Raw genomic sequence first — 21,807 nt, 5'->3', positions numbered from 1 at the left:
TCAACTGCAATCATTTATAAAATATCTCTGGCCATGAGTCAATATATATATATATACATACACACACACACACACACACACATATATATATATATGTCTTTATTTATGCTAATGGCAGCTTTCAAATGTGTGCCAATAAAATTGTCATTCATATATCTCTATGCTTCCTCTGAAACAAATAAGGAGTAAGAAAACAGTGGCAGGAAAATTCAAGAGATAGAAGAATTAGAAGGTATGATTCAGAAGTGTAAAAACCAAGAACCTAAATGGGGGGCTTAACTAGATCTGTCAACACAAGGACACGGTGCATATTTGGTGAAACTTTGAATGAAAGCATTCTCTACTTTAAGCCAATTCCAAAAAGAGCCTCTTGATGAAAGTGAAAGAGGAGAGTGAAAAAGTTGACTTAAAACTCACATTCAGAAAACTAAGATCATGGCATCTGGTCCCATCACTTCATGGAAAATAGATAGGGAAACAGTGGAAACAGTGACAGACTTTATTTTGGGGGCCTCAGAAATCACTGCAAATGGTGACTGCAGCCATTAAAATAAAAGATGCTCCTTGGAAGAAAAGCTATGACCAACCTAGACAGTATATTAAAAAGCAGAGACATTACTTCGCCGACAAAGGTCTGTCTAGTCAAAGCTATGGTTTTTCCAGTAGTTATGTATGGATGTGAGAGTTGGACTATAAAGAAAACTGAGTGCAGAAGAATTGATGCTTTTGAACTGAGGTGTTGGAGAAGACTCTTGAGAGTCCCTTGGACTGCAAGGAGATCCAACCAGTCCATCCTAAAGGAAATCAGCCCTGAATATTCACTGGAAAGACTGATGCTAAAGCTGAAACTCCAATACTCTGCCTACCTGATGCGAAGAACTGACTCATTGGAAAAGACCCTGATGCTGGGAAAGATTGAAGACAGGAGGAGAAGGAGACGACAGAGGAGATGGTTGGATGGTATCACCGACTCAATGGACATGAGTTTGAGTAAATTCCGGCAGTTGGGATAGACAGGGAAGCATGGCCTGCTGCAGTCCATGGGGTCGCAAAGAGTCGGACACAACTGAGTGACTGAACTGAACTGACCTGGCTGTCAGGCTTCAGTCTATCAAGAACATTATATTCCTTCACAAAGCAATATCCCAGCTTGATAAAAACTTTTGGTGTCAGTAAAAATCTAGAATTTGGATGGGGTCCAAGTTCTGACACACTTATTTACTGCCATCACACTGTGGTTCTTCCAGGCCATGGCCATATTTTTGTGCAGACAGTCCCAGTTCTTTGCCTCCCATTCCAAGGAATGACACTAATGCCCAAAGATGAGTCCTAATCAACAAATATGACAAGCCATCTTTCACAAATATCTTTATTTAGCACCCAGTGGAACATCTTATGGAAATGAACTTGTGATAAACCTTTATGTATAACTGAATGTTTTCTTGTCAGTTTCTTTAACAATTTATCCTAATCTTTACACAGAGTTATTATTATGGTATTCCTACAAACTTTTTTCCTTTCTTTAACATAATATTTGTTTGTAAGCATATAACTGCATATATTTAACAACTGCTCAATATTTCACAATTAATGACATCACATTTATTTAGTCATTGTCTTACAATGGGATATTTAGTGTTTTTTTTTATATAAATAATACTGAAAGTAACATACCAGTGCATATAAATTTCCCCTTTTATACTAATTTCTTGTGAAAGATTCCTAGATATGGGACTATTAGATCAACAGTTGTGAACATTTTTAGGGCCCTTTGTACATAGCAAGGGGTTTCCCAGATAGGCTCAGTGGTAAAGAATCTGCCTGCCAATGCAGGAGATGCAGGAGACTTGGGTTCTATCCATGGGTCAGGAAGATTCCCCAGAGGATGAAATGGCAACCCACTCCAGTATTCTTGCCTGAAAAATTCCCTGGACAGAGGAGCCTGGCTGGCTACAGTCCATGGAGTCACAAAGAGTCAGACATGACTTAAGCAACTGAGCTTGCACACATATAGTGAAATGCTGTTTTCTAGAAGGTTATGCTATTTTTCACTGGAGTGAAGAATACCAATTTCACTAGTGTTACAAGTATTAGATATTATCATTTAAATATCATTTTGCTGATATAATAGGCAAGTTACCTCTTTATATTTTCAAAACAGTGTTTATTTGATTATAGGCAGATATTTTCCATGTTTATTTGTAGTTTTATATCATGTTTATTTGCTAGTAATCTTTTCATGGGTTTTTTTCTGGTTTTATATTTAGTAAAGAAAGGATACCAGCTAAAGGATCAGTGACTTGCTGGGGGTTAGGAGATGAGCAGGTAGGCAGACTCAAAATAAAGAGATTATAAAGACTCATCTTTACCAATAAATACATCGAAGATGTTCCCACCTCCAAGATGTTCTTTGAAAACTGTAGCTTAAAGGATAATAGGGGAAACTGTGTTAAATGCATAGAATATGCTTAGACCTAATAGACAACTGGAAATAAACAATGTAAGTGGAGTAAATAATAATAGCAACATAAGACTTTTTGAACCACTCAAAAATGACAGTGTGGTGCAAATGAACAAAAAGTACAAGTTGTGACTTAACTTGGTGCCTGTACTAAGAACCTGCCTGGAGGCACCCAGCACATCAATACTCAGGAGAACCTGGGCCTTGCAAGGTTAAACTCAGTCTATATTTGGAAACAATGACATTTAATGGTGTCTTTAGACCCACAAACCAGATATGACCCCTGTTGAGGACAATGACAAGATGGGTATATAGTAGAGTGGTTAAGGGATGAAGATTTGCTCTTGATCTCTATGACCTTCTAGCTGTGTGACCTTGAAAACATGACTTCCTCTCTCTAACCCTCCATTCCGCATATGAGACTTGACTAACTGCACTTCTCTCCAAAGACTGTGAGAATTCAATACGACAGCGCTTGGAAACTGCTTAGCTCAGTTCCCAGCCCAGATTTAGCTCTCAGCAAATCTGATTTTCTAAGCAATTATTGTTAATTGCCCGTAAAAGAAATGTCTACATGAATGATATTTTAGAACCCTTTAATAGACTAAATGAGACAAAGAATAGGGAGTTACTTAAAGCCATGTTTGCCAGGTTTGGACTTGAACATTTGATTTGGCCAGCTTGCCTGGCCCCAATGTCATGCATCCAGCACCCAAAAAGAGCACATCTATGGCAATTTGAGATTATTCCCAGCGTACTCTGAATTTTACAACAATGAGAGTTATAGTTTAGTATTAATCTACCAATGTGAATTTAATAATAATGCAACTAATGTAGCTATTATATATAATATTATTATAGAGATCTCTTCAAGAAAATTAGAGATATGAAGGGAACATTTCATGCAAAGATGGACACAATAAAGGAAAGAAACAGTATGGACCTAACAGAAGCAGAAGATATAAAGAAGAGGTGGCAAGAATACACAGAACTGTACAAAAAAGATCTTAATGACCCAGATAATCATGATGGTGTGATCATTCTAGAGCCTGACATCCTAGAATGTGAAGCCTGAGGAAGCATTACTACGAACAAAGCTAGTGGAAGTGATGGAATTCCAGCTGAGTTATTTCAAATCCTAAAAGAAGGTGCTGCATTCAAAATGCCAGCAAATCTGGAAAATTCAGCAGTGGCCACAAGACTGAAAAAGGACAGTTTTCATTCCAATCCCAAAGAAGGTCAATGCTAAAAAATGTTCAAGTTGCCACACAACTGCACTCATTTCACATGCTAGCAAGGTCATGCTCAAAATTCTCCAAGTTAGGCTTCAACAGTTCATGAACTGAGAAATTCCAGATATACAAGCTGGATTTTAAAAAGGCAGAGGAACCAGGGATCAAATTGCCAACATTCATTGAATAATAGAAAAAGCAAGAGAATTCCAGAAAAATATCTACTGCTTCATTTACTACCCTAAAGCCTTTAACTGTGTGGATCACAACAAACTGTGGAAAATTCTGAAAGAGATGGGAATACCAGACCACCTTAACCTGCCTCCTGAGAAATCTGCATGCAAGTCAAGAAGAAACAGTTACAACTGGACATGGGACAACGAACTGCTTCAAAATTGGGAAAGGAGTACATCAAGGCTGTATATTGTCCCTCTACTTATTTAACTTATATGCAGAGTATATCATGCGAAATGCTGGATTAGATGAAGCACAAGCTGGAATCAAAATCACCAGGAGAAATATCAATAATCTCAGATATGTAGATGAAACCACCCTTATGGCAGAAAGCAAAAAAGAACTAAAGAGCCTCTTGATGAAAGTGAAAGAGGAGAGTGAAAAAGCTGACTTAAAACTCAACATTCAAAAACCTAAGATCATGGCACCCAGTCCCATCACTTCATAGCAAATAGATGGGGAAACAATGGAAACAGTGACAGACTTTATTCTCTTGGACTCCAAAATCACTGGGGCTTCCTTGGTAGCTCAGACAGTAAAGAATCTGCCTGCAATGCAGGAAACCCAGGTTTGATCCCTGGGTCAGGAAGACCTCCTGGAGATGGGAACAGCAACCCACTCCAGTATTCTTGTCTGGAGAATTTACAGAGGAGCCTGGCAGGCTACAGTCCATGGGGTCGCAAAGAGTTGGACATGACTGAATGACTTAACACATCCAAAATGATGTGTTACTGCAGATGCAGATGGTGACTGCAGCCATGAAATTAAAAGATGCTTGCTCCTTGGAAGAAAAGCCAAGACCAACCTAGACAGCATATTAAAAAGCAGATGCATTACTTTGCCAACAAAGGTCCATCTAGTCGAAGCTATGGTTTTTCCAGTAGTCATGTATGGATGTAAGAGTTGGACTATAAAGAAAGCTGATATCAATTAGGTCTAACTGGTCTATTGTATCGTTTAAAGTTTGTGTTTCCTTGTTAATTTTCTGTTTAGTTGATCTATCCATAGGTGTGAGTGGGGTATTAAAGTCTCCCACTATTATTGTGTTATTGTTAATTTCTCCTTTCATACTTGTTAGCATTTGTCTTACATATTGCGGTGCTCCTGTGTTGGGTGCATATATATTTATAATTGTTATATCTTCTTCTTGGCTTGATCCTTTGATCATTATGTAGTGACCGTCTTTGTCTCTTTTCACAGCCTTTGTTTTAAAGTCTATTTTATCTGATATGAGTATTGCTACTCCTGCTTTCTTTTGGTCCCTATTTGCATGGAAAATCTTTTTCCAGCCCTTCACTTTCAGTATGTATGTGTCCCCTGTTTTGAGGTGGGTCTCTCGTAGACAGCATATGTAGGGGTCTTGTTTTTGTATCCATTCAGCCAGTCTTTATCTTTTGGTTGGGGCATTCAACCCATTTACATTTAAGGTAATTATTGATAAGTATGATCCCGTTGCCATTTACTTTATTGTTTTGGGTTCAAATGTATACACCGTTTTTGTGTTTCCTGTCTAGAGAATATCCTTTAGTATTTGTTGGAGAGCTGGTTTGGTGGTGCTGAATTCTCTCAGCTTTTGCTTGTCTGAAAAGCTTTTGATTTCTCCTTCATATTTGAATGAGATCCTTGCTGGGTACAATAATCTGGGCTGTAGGTTATTTTCTTTCATCACTTTAAGTATGTCTTGCCATTCCCTCCCGGCTTGAAGAGCTTCTATTGAAAGATCAGCTGTTATCCTTATGCGAATTCCCTTGTGTGTTATTTGTTGTTTTTCCCTTGCTGCTTTTAATATTTGTTCTTTGTGTTTGATCTTTGTGAATTTGATTAATATGTGTCTTGGGGTGTTTCGCCTTAGGTTTATCCTGTTTGGGACTCTCTGGGTTTCTTGGACTTGAGTGATTATTTCCTTCCCCATTTTAGGGAAGTTTTCAACTATTATCTCCTCAAGTATTTTCTCATGGTCTTTCTTTTTGTCTTCTTCTTCTGGGACCCCTATGATTCGAATGTTGTAGCTTTTAATATTGTCCTTTGGCCACCTGATGTGAAGAGCTAACTCATTGAAAAAGACCCTGATGCTGGGAAAGATTGAAGGCAGGAGAAGGGGATGACAGTGGATAGCATCACTGACTCAATGGACGTGAGTTTGAGCAAGCTCCGGGAGTTGGTGATGGACAGGGAAGCCTGGCATGCTGCAGTCCATGGGGTTGCAAAGAGTCGGATATGACTGAGCGACTGAACTGAATTGAATATAGTTATTAATAAAAATATCGATTTTCTGCTACATGATATTGTGCACAGCCCTGAATTATATGCTACAGTCACACTGTAAGAGTAATATGATTATTATCCCAATGTGGAAGAATGAATAAAGGATTCTTTTAATCAGTTGGCATCACAGGACCTCTTTTGGAGGGGACTGCCTTGTGTAATGGCCACTCCCCTAAAAGATAGATAGTATACACCCTTTTCCCCATTTTCCTATTCCTCCTTTCCTCCTTTATGCTGCTTGAAGCTTGGTGTGACAGCTGGGATTCCATTTGGGGCCATGAGGACAGGGAACCCTAGAAAGAATAGAGGGAAAACCCGGAAGCAGCCTGAATCTGAGGTGTTAGAGACAGCATGCCAGCTCTTTATTGTCCATCAGTGGACTTCATAGGGAAAGAAAAAATAATTTCCATTTTTTGAGCTACTAGTTTCAAGTCTCTAATTCTAACTGCTAAGAGAGGGCATTGGACTTTATCCAGAAGCCAAACTTATTTAGGGCCAAAAAATAGTACAACCTCAGCTAACATCTGGGTCACAACTATTTTAAAGACGGGGAAACAGAGGGTCAAAGAAATTAAGTGCGCTGCCCAAAGCTGTATACATGGCATAACTAAATTTGGGACAAGGTTTACCTGGTTTAAACCCTGTATTCTAACATTTCTTCTTTTCTAATTTCTCTCTTGGAGCTGACACTAACACTGCTTTTTTTTTTTTTAACTTTACAATATTGTATTGGTTTTGCCATATATCAAAATGAATCCGCCACAGGTATACATGTGTTCCCCATCCTGAACCCTCCTCCCTCCTCCCTCCCCATACCATCCCTCTGGGTCATCCCAGTGCTCCAGCCCCAAGCATCCAGTATCGTGCATCGAACCTGGACTGGCAACTCGTTCCATACATGATATTATATATATTTCAATGCCATTCTCCCAAATCATCCCACCCTCTCCCTCTCCCACAGAGTCCAAAAGACCATTCTATACATCAGTGTCTCTTTTGCTGTCTCGTACACAGGGTTATTGTTACCATCTTTCTAAATTCCATATATATGTGTTAGTATACTGTATTGGTGTTTTTCTTTCTGGCTTACTTCACTCTATATAATAGGCTCCAGTTTCATCCACCTCATTAGAAATGATTCAAATGCATTCTTTTTAATGGCTGAGTAATACTCCATTGTGTATATGTACCACTGCTTTCTTATCCATTCATCTGCTGATGGACATCTAGGTTGCTTCCATGTCCTGGCTATTATAAACAGTGCTGTGATGAACATTGGGGTACACATGTCTCTTTCCCTTCTGGCTTCCTCAGTGTGTATGCCCAGCAGTGGGATTGCTGGATCATAAGGCAGTTCTATTTCCAGTTTTTTAAGGAATCTCCACACTGTTCTTCATAGTGGCTGTACTAGTTTGCATTCCCACCAACAGTGTAAGAGGGTTCCCTTTTCTCCACACCCTCTCCAGCATTTATTGCTTGTAGACTTTTGGATTGCAGCCATTCTGACTGGCGTGAAATGGTACCTCATAGTGGTTTTGATTTGCATTTCTCTGATAATGAGTGATGTTGAGCATCTTTTCATGTGTTTGTTAGCCATCTGTATGTCTTCTTTGGAGAAATGTCTATTTAGTTCTTTGGCCCATTTTTTGATTGGGTCATTTGTTTTTCTGGAATTGAGCTGTAGGAGTTGCTTGTATATTTTTGAGATTAGCTGTTTGTCTGTTGCTTCATTTGCTATTATTTTCTCCCATTCTGAAGGCTGTCTTTCACCTTGCTTATAGTTTCCTTTGTTGTGCAGAAGCTTTTAAGTTTAACTAGGTCCCATTTGTTTATTTTTGCTTTTATTTCCAATATTCTGGGAGGTGGGTCATAGAGGATCCTACTGTGATGGATGTCTGAGAGTGTTTTGCCTATGTTCTCCTCTAGGAGTTTTATAGTTTCTGGTCTTACGTTGAGATCTTTAATCCATTCTGAGTTTATTTTTGTGTATGGTGTTAGAAAGTGCTCTAGTTTCATTCTTTTACAAGTAGTTGACCAGTTTTCCCAGCACCACTTGTTAGAGATTGTCTTTAATCCATTGTATATTCTTGCCTCCTTTGTCAAAGATAAGGTGTCCATAGGTGTGTGGATTTATCTCTGGGCTTTCTATTTTGTCCCATTGATCTATATTTCTGACTTTGTGCCAATACCATACTGTCTTGATGACTGTGGCTTTGTAGTAGAGCCTGAAGTCAGGCAGGTGGATTCCTCCAGTTCCATTCTTCTTTCTCAAGATAGCTTTGGCTATTCGAAGTTTTTTGTATTTCCATACAAATTGTGAAATTATTTGTTCTAGCTCTGTGAAGAACTTACCTCCCTTCTCAGCAAAAATCTGCATTCTCACTCTTTGCTCCCTCCAGTGGTGGTCAGCCTCCAGGCCCCGCAAGAAAACTGACACTTTCTCCAATCCGGTTGAGACTAGACCTCAGGGTAAATACATATGACCAGTATCCCTACAAAAGCAGTCCAGTAACAAGGAACTGGAAATTAATTCAGCCATATTTCCCTTAAGACTTTTTATTAAAATTAGGCACAAATGCATTTTTTTTCTTCAAGTTGAGTCACAGTGAGATTCAAGAAGAGTTTCTAAAAATATGAGGATAATACATTCAAATCAGTTATTAAAGAAAGCTAGAGGTGTTTAGGGTATGTCCTTCAACCTCCTGAGATTGATATCAGGGAAAAACATGCCCTTTCAAAAAAGATTCTAGAATGCCACTGTGAGAGAGAAAATGCTAAGCTGGCCTGACCCTTTTGGCATTTCTTTGGATCAAGTCTAATAAATTCATTCTTAAAATAAATTTTTCTATTATGAAAGTAGTTTCTATTCATTATGGAATAATTAAAATAAAGAAAGATTTATATCTCAAAAAGAACCACTGTCACCCCACCCTTGAAGTATTGTTATAAAACTCATCAAGCTCTCCTGGGTTGGGACACATAGTTTTTCAAGGTGGGAGCCCTCTGCCTGGCAAAGCAATAAAGCTATCCTTTTCTACTTCAGAAAGAAAAACAAGAATCATTGTTAACATTTTGGAGTTTTCAATTTGCAGTCTCTTTGCTTCATAAACAGTTTAAACTTTTGCAATCATATGGCAAACAAAAGCTTACAGAGTGATTGTTAACAGCAACTATTTTTATTTTTCAAGTTATAATACAAATTGCAAAATATTTGAAAAAAAATAGAAGTATGAAAATACAAAATCAACCAGAACATCTATGTTCAAAGAAAACTAATGAAAAACATTTTAGTGTTTGTCCCCACAGCCTTCCCACTCTATACATTTTACGTTATTGAAATCAAATTCTAAAGGTTATACTTAAAGTAAATTCAACACAAAAACACCCAGATACTATAAAGACATTTCAAAGAGTCTTTCCCTTGGAAACTTAATGTCTAAGATCATTAATTTGAATTTTAAAGAAATAGGGCATTGTCTCTCAAGTTCCTTGCCAAAGAAAATGGCTAATAAATTGCTCTTTGTAACTCTGATTTTGTGGAAGGGAAAGAATATAATTTATTCAGTAATTTTTCTGGCACAGTATCCCCAACATGTAAATAGTTTTGTCATTCTTAGTAAGTGTTTGCAGAACAACACCAATTATCATTTCAAGTGGTTTTCAAACATGGCAGCAATGTCCATCTGAATTATGGTGGAAAGAATGCACCTCAGAAAAACACATTTCCTAGTACTCTAAAAAGAGCCAAAACAAACAATAAAGAACAGAGAGACACACTGTCTTAGTCAGTGCAGGGTCCTATGACCAAATATTATAGACTGAGTGGCTTCAGCATTTCTTGCTCACAGTAATGGAGGTTGGCTGTGCAAGATCAAGGCCCTAGCAGGGTCTTAGGGCCTGACTGCTGAGGGCCCATTTCCTGGTTCATAGATGGCTATCTTTTCATGATGGGAGGGGAAAGAGCTCTCTGGGGCTTCCTTTATAAGGGCACTAATACCATTCATGAAGGCTCCAACCTCATGACCTACTCACCTCCCTTAATCAGACCACCACTCCCTTAACACCATCACATTTGGCATTAGGTTACAACATATGAACTTGGCTGAGGGGACACATTACTCTGTTCAGTTCAGTTCAGTCACTCAGTCATGTCCAACTCTTTGTAACCCCATGGACTGCAGTACAGCAGGCTTCCCTGTCCATTAGCAACTCCTGAAGCCTACTCAAACTCATGTACATTGCGTCAGTGATGCCATCCAACCATCTCATCCTCTGTCGTCCCCTTCTCCTCCTGCCTTCAGTCTTTCCCAGCATCAGGGTCATTTAGTCTATAGCACCCACTTTCTCCCTTTTCATCTTTCCTTCTCATGCTGTCCACCAGTAATCTTCTGTCTTTGTTTCACAAAAGACATAGCTTTTCTTTTCTTTGGAGGTTCTCAGTTATCTTTTTATACATGTGTGTATAAATACTTTGGCCACCTGATGCAAACAGCTGACTCATTGGAAAAGACCCTGATGCTAGGAAAAATTGAAGGCAGGAGCAGAAGTGGGCAACAGAGGATGAGATGGTTGGACGGACGTGAACTTGGGCAAACTCCATGAGATGGTAAGGGACAGGGAGGCCTGGCGGGCTGCAGTACATGGGGTCACAAAGAGTCAGACACGACTTGGTGACTGAACAAGTGTGTGTTAAGTAGCTTCAGTTGTGTCCGACTCTTTGCAACCCTATGGACTGTAGCCCACCATGCTCCTCTGTCCGTGGGATTATCCAGGCAAGAATACTGGAGTGGATTGCCATGCGCCAGGGGATCTTCCCAACCTGGAAACTGAACCCATGTCTCTTATGTCTCCTGCATTGGCATGCAGGTTCTTTACTACTAGCTCCACAGTGCAGTGTATATATGTCAATTCCAATTCACCCCACCTCCCCTTTCCCCACTTGATCTTCATATGTTTGTTTTCCACATCTGTGTCTCTATTTCTGCTTTGCAAATAGTTTAATCTCTACCATTTTTCTAGATTCCACATATATGTGCTAATATACAATATTTGTTTTTCTTTCTGACTTAACTTCACTCTGTATGACAGTCCCTGGGTCCATCCACATCTCTGCAGATGGCACAATATCATTCCTTTTTAATGCTGAGTAATAGTCCATTGTGTATATGTACCATAATCTTCTTTATACTTGCTTCTGTTGATGGGCATTTCAGTTGTTTCCATGTCCTGGCTATTGTAAATAGTGCTGCAAGGCTGCATGTATCTTTTGGAATTATTAGTTTCTCTGGGTAGATAGATGCCCAGGAGTGGGACTGTTGGGTCATATCATGGTTCTATTTTTAGTTTTTCAATGAACCTCCATGTTGGTCTCCATAGTGACTGTATCAATTTACACACCAACAGTGTAAGTATTAACCTCAAAAATATACAAACAGCTCATGCAGCTTAATATTAAAAAAAAAAGCTCAATCAAACAATGAGCAGAAGACCTAAACAGACATTTCTCCAAAGAAGACATACAGATGGCCAAGAGGCACATGAGAAGAGGCTCAACATCACTAATAATTAGAGAAATGCAAATCAAAACCACAATGCAGGATCACCTCATACTGGTCAGAATAGCCATTATCAAAAATATCTACAAACAATGAATGCTGGAGAGGGTGTAGAGACAAAGGACATGGCTTCTTGCTACATCTGTGTTTCTTCCTGCTCGTGTCCCACCCCCACAGTTTTATAGAGACTGCCACCTCTGAATAGATGAAGATAGAAGAGGCTGTAACTCATACTGTGAATATATATGGAAGTGCAACTGAAACCCAGGCACAAGGATCCTCAGAGTTCCACAACTCTGAAATTACATCTGTAATGAGATCCAAAAAAAAGCCACTTCTTGCTCTATACAGTCAACCAATTACTATCATAAGATATAAAACCTTACATCACAGCATCAGAGCTGCATTGTGTTTAAAGAAGCAAAGCCCAGGAGTTTCTAAGCTTCACCTTTGCCTCCTTCAAATATTAAAAGATATCCAAAGGAACTAATTAAAACTCCCAGGAGTTAATACCTTGTTCCACTTTCCCAAAAGATGATTCTCTTTCTCATCTTTATCACTATTCCTACCAACCTGCTGCCTCAGTGGACTCTCTCCTCCTTGGCCTCAAGAAACAAGCTGTTGGGATGACCAACAGGCACGAAAAGATGCTCAACATCACGAACTATTAGAAAAATGTAAATCAAAACTCCAATGAGGTACCACCTCACAGAATGGCCATCATTAAAAAGTCCACAAATAACAAATGCTAAAGAGGGTTTGCAGAAATGGGAACACTTCTACCCTGTTAGTGGGAATGTAATTGGTGTAGCCATTATGGAAATAAGCACAGAGGTTCCTCAAAAACCTAAAAACTGAGTTGCTGCATAAGACCCAGCATTCCACTCTTGAGAATATATCCAGACAAAACTATAATTCATAAAGATACTCATGCCCTTATGCTCATAGCACCACTATTCACATAGACGAGACACAGAAACAATCTATGCCAGACGAATGGATAAATATGTGGTATATATCAGTATGCTTCCCTGGTGGCACAGTGGTAAAGAATCCACCTGCCAATGCACGAGACACAGGACATGTGGGTTCAATCCCTGGGTCAGGAAGATCCCCTGGAGAAGGAAATGGCAATCCACTCCAGTATTCTTGTCTGGGGAATCCTATGGACAGAGGAGCCTGGTGTGCTACAGTCCATGAGTTGCAAAAGAGTCCGACATGACTTAGCAACTAAACAACAACATATCAATATATACAATGGAATACTACTTAGCCATTTTAAAAAAGATGAAACAATGCCATTTGCAGAAACATGGGTGAACATAAACATTATCATACTAAGTGAAGTATCGATTAGTCAGAAAAATAAATACAATATAATATCACTTATATGTGGAATCTAAAATATGACACATATGACCTTATCTATAAAACAGAAATAGACTCAGGCATAGAGATGAGATTTGTGGTTACCAAGGGGGTGGGGGACGGAAGGGGAATGGATTGGAAGTTTGGGGTTAGCAGACGAACACTCTTATATAGAATGGATAAACAGCAAGGTCCTACTGCATATTGCGGGGAACTATATTCAGTATCCTGTGGTAAACCATAATAGAAAAGAATATGAAAAAGAACTATTTAAAGGTATAATTCAACACTTTGCTGCACAGCAGAAATTAACATATTGTAAATCAACTATACTTCAATAAAGTAAATTTTAAAATACAAGAAAGCAACAAGCTGCTGGCATTTCTGTCTCCTACTAGACCCCAGGGAAGTCGTCCTTTTTTTAGGGCTCTGTTCTTCTCTTGAGAATACACCTAGAGTTCCTCATCTTTTTTTGGAAGAAAAAGGGGAGGAAAGTCAAGAGAGCAAGTGAAATAAACTGTGGTTTTCACATCATTGTCCAATATGGCCCAGGACTAAGTATCCTAGCAAGAATGAGATGTTGCCAGCGTATAGAGAGGAAACCAGTGAGACTGGATCCCAAAGAATCAACCACTCCAGGGACACGGTAGAGTACAAAGCATGCTTCTAAAATATGTCCCTCCTTCTCAAGTTTCAAAACTCACACACAAGTGTTTGGATTGGGGGACAACAGGGGAAAGTTTATTATACATGCAAAGTTCATGCAGAGGGCATGTGAGAACATATATCACACTGGACACACAGCACCAACCCTCCACACCTCCATCTCCTCCTCGGCTGCCACCAGCCGCCACCTTCACCTCTTCCAGCACCACCACCTCCAGCACCACCACCTAGGTGCAAGTTACTATCTTTTCTCTTTTTAAAGAAATCTTTCAAAAGCCCAGGTCCAGACGGCTTCACAGCTGAATTCTACCAAAAATTTAGAGAAGAGCTAACACCTATCCTGCTCAAACTCTTCCAGAAAATTGCAGAGGATGGTAAACTTCCAAACTCATTCTATGAGGCCACCATCACCCTAATACCAAAACCTGACAAAGATCCCACAAAAAAAGAAAACTACAGGCCAATATCACTGATGAACATAGATGCAAAAATCCTTAACAAAATTCTAGCAATCAGAATCCAACAACACATTAAAAAGATCATACACCATGACCAAGTGGGCTTTATCCCAGGGATGCAAGGATTCTTCAATATCCGCAAATCAATCAATGTAATACACCACATTAACAAATTGAAAAATAAAAACCATATGATTATCTCAATAGATGCAGAGAAAGCCTTTGACAAAATTCAACATCCATTTATGATCAAAACTCTCCAGAAAGCAGGAATAGAAGGAACCTACCTCAACATAATCAAAGCTATATATGACAAACCCACAGCAAACATTATCCTCAATGGTGAAAAATTGAAAGCATTTCCTCTAAAGTCAGGAACAAGACAAGGGTGCCCACTTTCACCATTACTATTCAACATAGTTTTGGAAGTTTTGGCCACAGCAATCAGAGCAGAAAAAGAAATAAAAGGAATCCAAATTGGAAAAGAAGAAGTAAAGCTCTCACTGTTTGCAGATGACATGATCCTCTACATAGAAAACCCTAAAGACTCCACCAGAAAATTACTAGAACTAATCAATGACTATAGTAAAGTTGCAGGATATAAAATCAACACACAGAAATCCCTTGCATTCCTATACACTAATAATGAGAAAACAGAAAGAGAAATTAAGGAAACAATTCCATTCACCATTGCAACGGAAAGAATAAAATACTTAGGAATATATCTACCTAAAGAATCTAAAGACCTATATATAGAAAACTATAAAACACTGGTGAAAGAAATCAAAGAGGACACTAACAGATGGAGAAATATACCATGTTCATGGATTGGAAGAATCAATGTAGTGAAAATGAGTATACTACCCAAAGCAATCTATAGATTCAATGCAATCCCTATCAAGCTACCAACAGCATTCTTCACAGAGCTAGAACAAATAATTTCACAATTTGTATGGAAAAACAAAAAACCTCGAATAGCCAAAGCGATCTTGAGAAAGAAGAATGGAACTGGAGGAATCAACCTACCTGACTTCAGGCTCTACTACAAAGCCACAGTTATCAAGACAGTATGGTACTGGCACAAAGACAGAAATATAGATCAATGGAACAAAATAGAAAGCCCAGAGATAAATCCACGCACATATGGACACCTTATCTTTGACAAAGGAGGCAAGAATATACAATGGATTAAAGACAATCTCTTTAACAAGTGGTGCTGGGAACTCTGGTCAACCACTTGTAAAAGAATGAAACTAGAACACTTTCTAACACCATACACAAAAATAAACTCAAAATGGATTAAAGATCTAAACGTAAGACCAGAAACTATAAAACTCCTAGAGGAGAACATAGGCAAAACACTCTCTGACATACATCACAGCAGGATCCTCTATGACCCACCTCCCAGAATATTGGAAATAAAAGCAAAAATAAACAAATGGGACCTAATTAACCTTAAAAGCTTCTGCACATCAAAGGAAACTATTAGCAAGGTGAAAAGACAGCCTTCAGAATGGGAGAAGATAATAGCAAATGAAGCAACTGACAAACAACTAATCTCGAGAATATACAAGCAACTCCTACAGCTCAACTCCAGAAAAATAAATGACCCAATCAAAAAATGGGCCAAAGAACTAAATAGACATTTCTCCAAAGAAGACATAAAGATGGCTAACAAACACATGAAAAGATGCTCAACATCACTCATTATCAGAGAAATGCAAATCAAAACCACTATGAGGTACCATTTCACACCAGTCAGAATGGCTGCAATCCAAAAGTCTACAATTAATAAATGCTGGAGAGGGTGTGGAGAAAAGGGAACCCTCTTACACTGTTGGTGGGAATGCAAACTAGTGCAGCCACTATGGAGAACAGTGTGGAGATTCCTTAAAAAACTGGAAATAGAACTGCCTTATGAGCCAGCAATCCCACTGCTGGGCATACACACTGAGAAAACCAGAAGGGAAAGAGACACGAGTACCCCAATGTTCATCGCAGCACTGTTTATAATAGCCAGGACATGGAAGCAACCTAGATGTCCATCAGCAGATGAATGGATAAGAAAGCTGTGGTACATATACACAATGGAGTATTATTCAGCCATTAAAAAGAATACATTTGAATCAGTTCTAATGAGGTGGATGAAACTGGAGCCTATTATACAGAGTGAAGTAAGCCAGAAAGAAAAACACCAATACAGTATACTAACGCATATATATGGAATTTAGAAAGATGGTAACAATAACCCTGTGTACGAGACAGCAAAAGAGACACTGATGTATAGAACAGTCTTATGGACTCTGTGGGAGAGGGAGAGGGTGGGAAGATTTGGGAGAATGGCATTGAAACATGTAAATATCATGTATGAAATGAGATGGCAGTCCAGGTTCGATGCACGATACTGGATGCTTGGGGCTGGTGCACTGGGACGACCCAGAGGGATGGAATGGGGAGGGAGGAGGGAGGAGGGTTCAGGATGGGGAACACATGTATACCTGTGGCGGATTCATTTTGATATTTGGCAAATCTAATACAGTTATGTAAAGTTTAAAAATAAAATAAAATTAAAAAAAAAAAAAAAAAAAAAAAGAAATCTTTAACATATTAAAAACATAGAGAATAAAAGTCCCAGTGCAAATATATCATTGTTAGCCTATTGTCATGTGTTTTAGAGTCTTTTTATTTATTTTTTTTTTATGCTGAGTTGGTAAGGCATTCACATGGCTTCAAAATATAAAAGGTAAGAGAGTATGCATCTCCTATCCACTGTTGCCCAGATATCCAGTTCTCTGCCCCTGGAGGCTACTACATTTTGAATATTTTTTTAAATGCAGAAAATAAAACATTATAGATACAGCTGAAGTCTCCTTTTCTGCATTCTCCTTCAATGCTCCCTAGAGGCAACCATTATCATGAATTTGACGCATCCTTCTAACACCTTTTTATGGTTTTTACATACATATGCATGTATTTGTGAACCACAGAGAGTTTCGTACTGTGTGCTTTTTGTAATTCACATCATGATATCATATCTTTAAGCACTTCCTATGTTGCCAGCTCATTCCTTTTAACTGATATATGATATTCTAGTGTATAACTATACCATGTTTTATTCATCCTTTTTCCTGTTGATAGATAGGAAACTCTTTCCCACTTTTCGAGATTATAAATAATGCTACCACTTTTGTGTTTTTTAAATTAAAATAACACGTAGGGCCATTCCTCCCCCAGATGAATTTGTAAATCCAAAATAATCAAGCCGAAATCAAAGAAGATATTTTATGAAAATTGATAAACTAATTCTAAAGTTCATCTGGAAGAAAAGAATGGGCAAATATTTCTTGAAAAAGAGACAAGGAAAACTGCCCTTTAGTTTTATATCTGCTTTTCCTTTCATTGTGTATATCATGTACAGGAGAGGGAGGATCAGCTGGATGCTTCCAAAAAAGAAGAGGGGATTCTCCTTTCCCTGGAAGTTGTTCTCCCTAGAAGGGATGCTGGAAATGGTACAGCCATCTAGCTACCAGTCTAAGTGTGAAGCCAACACAGCATAGCTTAAAGAGGAAGAATCAAGAGAAATTAAACCACACCTTGAAATAACACAGTTGGGACCAGCCCTACCTCTGCACTTGTTATTTAGATAATGTCTTCAGGGTGTGTGTGTGTGTGTGTGCGCGCGTGTGCATACACACATGTGCATGCACATGCACACATGCTCAGTCACTCAGTTGTGTCTGACCCTTTGCAACGCCATGGACTGTAGCCCGCCAGGTCCTCTGCCCATGGATTTTTCCAGGCAAGAATACTGGAGCAAGTTGCCTTTCCTACACCAGCGGATCTACCTAACCCAGGGATCAAACCTGCGTCTCTTGCATCTCCTGAAATGACAGGAGGATTCTTGTATACCCTTTTAAAGGAGCAGAAGAGGGAAGGATTATTCTATTTGTAGCCAAAAGTGTCAAAACTGGTAGTTCTTAAAATATTGTTCAATTTAATCAGTCCTGGACTGTTGGGAGTTTTTTAAGTGATTTTCAACCTTTTGGTCATGCCACCAAACAAAATACCACAAGGAATATCCCTGCTGCTAAATCCCTATGCAAGTCTATGACCATTTTCTTAAGACTGATTTCTAAGAATTCCTACTCAAGTGGAATTAGTCAACCTAGAATGGGGGGCAGGGGAGGTTTCCTTGATAGAAAACAATGCAACATATTCTAACTCAGTAGAAAAAATAAAGAAATTCAAAGTAATTTCTGAGTCTCAAGCCTGTACCCAATGTCTCTGGGCTTCACTTCCTATCTCCAGAGGGCCAGGACATCTTGCCTTGGATCCCAAAGCCCCTACTGTGTTTGCTGCCAATAGAACAGCAATAATAACTACAATGATGATAATAGTTAACATTAACTAAGCATTTAGTCTGTGCAACAAGGTATCTATTACATCATCTCATTTAATTTTATAACAATCCTATTAAGAAGATATGGCTATTACTCCTATCTCATAAATAAGAGAACAAGGCTCAGAAAGTATTAGTGGCTGGCCCGGGATCACATTGCTACATGAAGGAGCTGGGATTCCAGGCTGGGTCCTACTTCTCTCATTCCTGCTTCTCTTACCTCTCCAGAATCTTTGCTGAGAATTCTACTCCCAGATATTTCCACCCAAGTTTCCTGGCTTTTCCATGTGTTTCTTTAGGGTTTTTATATTTATTTATTTATTTTTAGCAATTTTAAATGCTAATTTTTATTTACTGCTAATGTGCAAAGGACATCAATACTGTGCAGCAAAACAATTACATAAATCCAATATTAAACAATAGTATATGGGATAAATCTAAAGCAGAGCACCATGTGCCTTCAAAACTGGTTAATATCATAGAATACAACTCAGGTCAGACGATTCTTAAGAAACCTGAAGAGCTCTCTCTTTTAATATTATTTAGTTACCCAGAAGCAAATGCTCTTGGTTTTGCTTCATTTTCTAGAAAAAAGTAGAAGGCTTTCCAATTTTGTATAGTTTAATATGATGTGTGACATGTGAACCAAGGAAACAGTTCATATGATTTATTCTTTTTATCAGTTGGTACAATCAGCTAATATTTTAGCTTTAGGTTTTTATATTTATTAAAAGAATATTCCAAAAAAAAAAAAAAATACCTGGGCTACCAGGAATGAGGCAAGTAAACAGGTGTTCCTAGCAGCCTCACCTGCTCCCCCAGTTACTTCAGAGGTGGGGGCTCACCTGGAGGGGTATCTTTGTGTTGGTGGAGCTGAGCAAGAACGTCTCCTGGTAAAGTCCCCATATCATACATCGTGATCTTTCCTCTTCTTTCAGAACGAAGTCAAAAACTTCAGCAAGTGCTACCTAAGGCCAGGCACAAAGATCTCCTATTACAGAAACTGTTACTGGTTCTCCAGCACCCATTCCTCCCTTCCTTCTTCACTGAAGCTCATTATTCATGTGGTTTCAGGGAATGCAGTTTCACCCTCAGCTTGAGGGGTATCATGATTTGAGCTAAGATCTATACAAACTGAGTGATTCAGAGATGTGCTGTGGCCTAAGCTGGTCCAATCAGACTGACTCTCAAGCACAAAGCCTTAATAGTCCCCTCAGCTCAATTATCTTTTAGTACAAAACTTTCATCACAGTCTCCTAATAATAGCAATGCTAATACTTAAATAGCACTTCTATATCCCAGGCATTAACTTAAGCATTTTGTATGTATTTTATTTATTTAACCCTCTACAAGAGCCCTATGAGGTAGTTGGGATTTTTTAAGCGGCATTTTAGAAATGAGAAAACTGAGGCACAAAATCAGGTTAAATAACTTTGTCAGAGCCAGCAGGTGGCTAGATGGATCCTCTGGCTCTAAAGTTCTTAGTCTTAAAACCATGCGCCAGCAGCTCACCCACTGCTGTCCTGGGCTCCCTCCTGGAGGGAGACTAACAGCATCACATTGGACTGCAGAAGTTGGGAGTGGGATGTAGGTGATCTGTCCAGTCGCTAAGTCGTGTCCGACTCTGCGACCCCATGGACTGCAGCATGCCAGGCTTCTCTGTCCTTCACTGTCTCCCGCAGTTTGCTCAAATTCATGTCCATTGAGTTGGTGATGTAGGTAGGGAGTATGCAAATGTTCACTTCCACTTCTTTCTTTTAAAGGAAACGAAAGGCACATATTTCAGTTTTCATTAACCTCCAATCCAACTGAGAATTTGACTATCTCACTCTCCCAAGTCACTAACGAAACTTCCGCCAGGTTGTTTCTCAGTGGCTGACAGGGGTGGTCTATGGCTGGGCCCATGCTTTCGTGTCTGCTCATAATCCTGTGTGTCAAGATCACTGAAAAATAAGCACCAGGGTTTTTTCTTGGTGTTCTAGCTGTTGCTATGATTTTAGACACAAACTCTGAAGTCTATCTCCAAAGTATCATGTATACAGAATTCAAGAGGTATAAATTCATGTAGAATAAACTCATATAAACATGGAAGTATTCTCAACTCATGTGCTTTTTGAAGCAAAGCAGCCCATGCATCATATTCATTTTGCTGAGGTGGCTGTGGAAGCTTCAACCAATGACACTTGAGTTTCAAACTATGCCTTTATCTCCACGCCAAATACTCTTAAATTTTTTATTAAAAAGAAAAAGAAAACCTGAAGTACTATTTAAAAAATTCTCTTTGCTATCAGGAGCTTGTGATGTTTTCAATTAATAATCATCTTTAATGGAATGGGCACTATTTTCTATATTATTGTAGCTCTTCCTCTCTTTGTTTCTGTTGTTTTTCTATTTATTAATTCAACCATGAGAGGGGCTCAAGAGGGAAAAGAAAGAAGAAAACTAGGGGCAATACCTGCAAGTTAAAAGAACAACTGTTGGGAAATCATTGTTCTTAACAGCTGAGTCTGAGATGTGATGTCTGAATACATACATTTCAAAGTGAACCAGAAAACTTTCCCTGGGAGCCAGAGGAAAAGGAGGTTTCCAATGTTCTTGTCCAATGAAAATGATTCTCATAATGGTCTGTGGAATTAGTCAGACCACCACAAAAATAGACAGTATAGCCAAAACTACATATTGCACTTACTTTTTAGTTAACAATAGATGTGTCCATTTTTTCACACTTGTAATTATTTCCTTTTTCTCCAGTGTTATTGAGGTATAATTGACATAAACAATTATTTCTTTATCATTTTATCACAAACTTTCTTCCAATATACCTCCATTTTGTTTTTTATTTTATAATTTATTTTTAATTGAAGGATAATTGCTTTATTTTTAATTAGCGGATGAGATGGTTAGATAGTATTACCAACTCAATGAACATGAATCTGAGCCGGAGACAGTGAAGGACAATGAAGCCTGGCAAGCTGCAGTCCATGGGGTTTCAAAGACTCAGACGTGACTGAGCGACTGAACAACACATCGCTTTACAATGTTGTGTTGGTTTCTGCCATATATCAACATGAATCAGCCATAGGTATGCACGTGTCCCTTCCCCCTTGAACCTCCCTCCCACCTCACATCCCACCCCTCTTGGTTGTCACAGAGCACCAGACTGAGCTCC

The sequence above is a fragment of the Bubalus bubalis genome, chromosome 4 (assembly GCF_019923935.1).
Source record: "Bubalus bubalis isolate 160015118507 breed Murrah chromosome 4, NDDB_SH_1, whole genome shotgun sequence".
NCBI lineage: Eukaryota > Metazoa > Chordata > Mammalia > Artiodactyla > Bovidae > Bubalus > Bubalus bubalis.
Note: the sequence above shows the minus strand (reverse complement) of the source record.